The following is a 4,944-nucleotide window of genomic DNA, read 5'->3' on the forward strand; positions in this document are numbered from 1 at the left end:
TTTACCTGTATTTTATAAGTTTCTCAGGAGTTTGCAGCAACAAGGAGCCACTATTCTTACAACCTGCCCCCCAATAATTCATCCTTGGCTTTGGTTTTCCTCTCTCCCCATGTCTTCCTTAAAACTCCCTTACTTGTGCTCCTTGGGGTAAACAAATAAATACATTACAAACTGTCATTTCTCATCTCAGACTCTGAATTTAGAGGAACCTATGTGAAGGCCTATAATTATCTATTTTATAATGTTTTTATTGTGTCTTAGTTTGGGGGTTCCTGAAACCCCAGAAAATGAGTGGGCAATTTTTGCTTTTTTATTTACTATTCAAAAGATCTTATGTTAGATGGATATTAATTAATCTTAAATATTTGAAAAAAAATTACAGACTAAGAATTTGAGGACTTTTAAAATCACATGTTCAACTTATTTAAATATATATTTCTTCTCACATAAATTGTGTAAGTCACTCCTCTGAGGCATATGTTCATTTCAGGTAAATTCTGGCATAGGTTTTTACATAACATCCTCTTCTCTTCATTTTAATGTATGTAGAGTCTGATGGGATTATACTATTTACATACTGATATTTATAGTTTGTGCTTTTTTGTCTTTTTTTCGGGATTATTTTCATCTGTACTTAGTAAGTATATTAGAGTTCTAAATAAACATCATCTTGTATTGTCAAAAACTGAAATATCTGAGATTTTTACCCTACTTGCAGTTTAACTAGTTAGTCCAAAATTTCATTGATAGTGATAAAAAACACAAGATTTGCAGATTGCAGAAAAGGATAGTTTATTATTCACAATGATACTAGTAATCATGGTCTCAACATTTGCTCTTGTTTCCTGAGCTTTAATTTCCAGAGTGTCATGAGGGTGAAAAGTTTGAAGAAGATGAACTGCCTTATAGGAGTTTAGGGAACCCAAATATTTTATAAAGGATTGTAAGCATGCCTTCCCTGCTCCAGAGGGAGGCACTATATCTTTCTAATTTGTTAGTTATGCAATCATCCTTGAAAAGATATCCTGAAACAAAATACAGTTAGTGTCTCATTCACAGGAACTGTAGAAACACAGGAGACCCATGAAATAGTATATCTCATATGGATTTATTGATTTTCAAACTATTTGCTTTTCTAGTTCATAAATTTATATTACCAGTTTCCTCTTCTGCTTTCCCTGGGTTTAACTAGTTTTAATTTTCTGAAGTATAAGAAGGCTAGTGAACGCATCAACATTCATCCATTCTTCTTCCTAATATATGCATTAAAAATCTATTGATTTCCTCTAATCACAAAAATGAGGCATTTTGCTATTGTGAGTTTCTATTTTTATACAGATAAAATATTTTCTCATTTCAAAATTTTACAGACATTTTTAACAATGCAAAAGTGGACAGAATGTACATGTAAAACAATAACAAAAATATGTTACTATTTTGATTGGAATTACACTAACTTATAATTTGTAAAAAAACATTTTAAAATAATGTCTTCCGACTGATACAATATTAAATCATTCCAATTTTTAAGTTTAAATTATATTATATTAAATAAAATATGTAAATTCTCATTGTAAAAAATAGAAATAATACACATTTAATGAAAGCCCTCTTGAATTCACTGAATTCTAGTCATCTCCTTAGTCACCTCTCTCATCCAAAGGGAATGTGTCATCATAGTATTCTGCTTGTATATGTGTGTGTGTGGGGGGGGCATATAAAATAACACAGTTTGTTTTAATTAAATGAAATTATATCACAAAAGTTTTAAAACTGAAAAGATTTTTCTCATTTCCATTGTGATTTATAAATATAAGTCTAATTTCCAAACATTGGACAATGCATAAATTAACTTCTGTTGTTGTTATTGTTGATTTCTAGCTTACTTCTACAAGGGCTATATTATCATTTTAAGTAATTATATTCCCTTAACACTTTTTGAGTTATGATTTATAGTCTAAAATAGGTTTATTTGGGTAAGTGTCCCATGGCCTCTAATCTAACATTATTAGTTATATTGAGCCATATGTGTTAATTAGATTGGATTAATCTTGAGAAAAATTTCTATATTATAAAGATTTTTTGGCTCTGCTTATTTTGTAAATCACAAAAGAAACCGCTAAATCTGTTTTGATGATGAATCCATTAATTTCTCTGGTTAGTTGTGTCAACTTTTGCTTTATAAGGTTTGAAATTTTTTAGTTTAGATGCAAACACATGTACAATTTTCTGGTAAGATTTACATTTTTAACATTTTGAAATGTCCCTCTCTTTTTTATCAATAATTTTACCTTAATATCTATTTTTCCTGATACTAATATTAAAAAGTCAGTTTTTAAAAGCCTGTGGGTATTATGACTTTTATCTCTCTTTATCTTAAACCTTTTGTATCTTCAAATGGAAATGGAGTCCCTACATGCAAGCTATAATTAGATATAGGTTTGTGTGCTTTGCTTTAAAAAAATTCAAGCTGACAAATCTTAGTATTATTTCATTTATACTTAAAATCATTCTTGTTAGAATTGGATTTTCTGTTTCATAATACTATCTGTTTTCTATTGATCCATTGAGCTTAATTCTCCCCTCACTTTCTTTTGGATAAATAATTTTGAATTTCTTAAAATATACATAATTTTATTACAGATTTTTTTATTAAAATCTTTTTTATTTTTACAGACTGCATTTTGATTCATTGTATACAAATGGGGTACAACTTTTCATTTCTATGGTTGTACACAATGTAGATTCACACCATTCATGTAAACATACATATACCTGGGACTGGGGACATAGCTCAGTTGGTAGAGTGCTTGCCTCATAAGCACAAGGCTCTGGGTTCAATCCCCAGTACTGCAAATAAATAAATAAATAAATAAATAAAATAAAAAAAAATGAATGGCTTGATATTACAAATCTTTTTAAAAAAACTACAAAATGCAACATCTTAAAAAAAAATGCTACCGATAGTAATCCCCACCAGTTTGCTATGCTACCTTACACAAGAAATTTAAAAATATATATATTTAGGAACATTCAACATCAGAAGCTTTAAAATCTAACTGTATGCAGTAGCCCTTCAAAAAGCTACAATCTGCCTTTTAACAAAAGTATTTTCTCTACAAAGAATCTTATCAACTATACAAAAATCTGTACAGTTTTTATACTGAAGCTAATGTTAAGCTGCACTTGATTTCACATTTTTACCAAAATAGTTGCCTAAGCACACACACACACACAGTCCACACACATCATTATAGGACAGCCATTTCTTCTTCTTCCTCCTCTTCATGTGGATCTTCTGGTTCACTCTTTTTCTTCGAGCCGGTCGGCCCACCAGGGCCGGTCTTTCTTACTTCACTTTTGTCCTTCGCGTGGTGTGCAGCAACATCCTGTTCATATTTCTCCTTCTGCTTAGCTGCTTTCTGTTCATATGGCTGTTTATCTTTGGCTGACTGCTCAGACCACATTTCAGCCAATGTTTTTGCAGTATCCCCAATGGATAGGCCTAGGTTTTCACTTTTGATCTTTGGGCGATGTTCAGAGCAAAACAGGAAGAAGGCCGATGGTGGTCTCAGGAGCGCAGGGATCTTTTTTCTTTCCTTTCTTGTCACCTTTTGGAAAGAACGTAATCTTTCATCTCCCCGTCATAGCGAGCTTTGTCACTGTTTGCCGTATCTTCAGACTTCAGCTTTTGCTTTGCAGACATGGCCTTCCATTTCTCCCAGAATTTCTTGGAGAATTCAGCGAAGTTTATGGAAGAGTCAGGGCGCTTCTTCTTTTGGTCTTCCCGGCAGGGCTGCATGAAGAAGACGTATTTTGGACCTTGACTTGTTGGGGTCTCCTTTACCCATGGTGGCAGCCTCTGTCTACCTGGTGTGAGCTTTTCCTCAGAGTACCACAGAGCTGTCGGATCCAACAGAGGAGCTTCCTTCACTGGGCTCAAGCGTGAAGTGGTTTATCACTATTGCAATTCTCAGCCTCTTCTTTTGCAGAGTTCTCCGTGCCTGAATTCCTCTTATTTCTGCACTAACTTTCTGGACATAAAATATTTTGTTATTATATTACTAGTGCCTTAAATATTAATGCATGTATTCTTGACTTATGAGTATTTCCAAGTTTAATAGATTTTTCAAAACTCTCCATACAATTCTAGAACTTTGAAGCCCTAATTTCATTTAATTTTCTTTTGTCATATTATTATACATTTTATTCTCCATATATTCTATGATTATTTTATGCAAATGTTTCATTTTTATATTCTCATAATTTTCTTCTGCATTCTTGTTCATTCTTTTGAACATTGTTGTGCTTCTCTCTCTGACCATTTCTTTGTGTATGAGAGATACCCTTTCTATTACTTTTAGTGTAAAATATTGGGATCAAATCTCTGGGCTCAAATTCCTTATGTTTGTCTAGTAATATCTTATTTTGTATCATTTTTGAAGTTAAATATATTTCTAGATTGTGTTAAAATATTTTTTTCTGAGATATTAACTGTAAGTTCCATATGAAAAGGAAAAAGAAGAATATGGAAGGAATGCACAGTCACCAAATCATGAAGAATATTGGATAGTTAATCATAAAAAGACAAAAAGTGGATGAGATTTGCATTTATATAACAATTTAATGTTATATTGCTTTATATAGTCTGGAATATATTTTTCTTCTGAAATAAGCAGCTAAAGTTTCTCTGGCTTGAGAAATTAGAGGGTACACTTTGGACCTTTGAGAGTATCAGAATTATAAGATAAGAGGACATATCCCTTAAGTAGAGAGGACAGTTCAGGAAGCCCAAAAATATTTGTGTGAATTACAAGCAGGCTCTTAGATGATTGCTTTATTTCCATTTATAGGAAGATTCTGGGGAACTCAAAGTAAGGAGATAGAAGGTTGGGGTGTTGAGCAGAGATTTCAGCTACTTCCCATAAAGATGAGAAAATGTTT

At 32.1% G+C, this 4,944-nt stretch overlaps 1 pseudogene across 1 annotated transcript; it reads right to left on the reverse strand.

Annotated features, from left to right (window-relative positions):
• Positions 1-3,251: 3,251 nt before the first annotated feature.
• LOC306669256 (high mobility group protein B2-like) lies at positions 3,252-3,851 on the reverse strand (annotated as a pseudogene). Its single transcript has one exon. The product of its transcript is annotated as a high mobility group protein B2-like (transcript).
• Between the last annotated feature and the right edge of the window lie 1,093 nt (positions 3,852-4,944).

This window comes from Sciurus vulgaris (genome assembly GCF_902686455.1).
Source record: "Sciurus vulgaris genome assembly, chromosome: 9".
In the NCBI taxonomy this organism is placed as follows: Eukaryota; Metazoa; Chordata; class Mammalia; order Rodentia; family Sciuridae; genus Sciurus; species Sciurus vulgaris.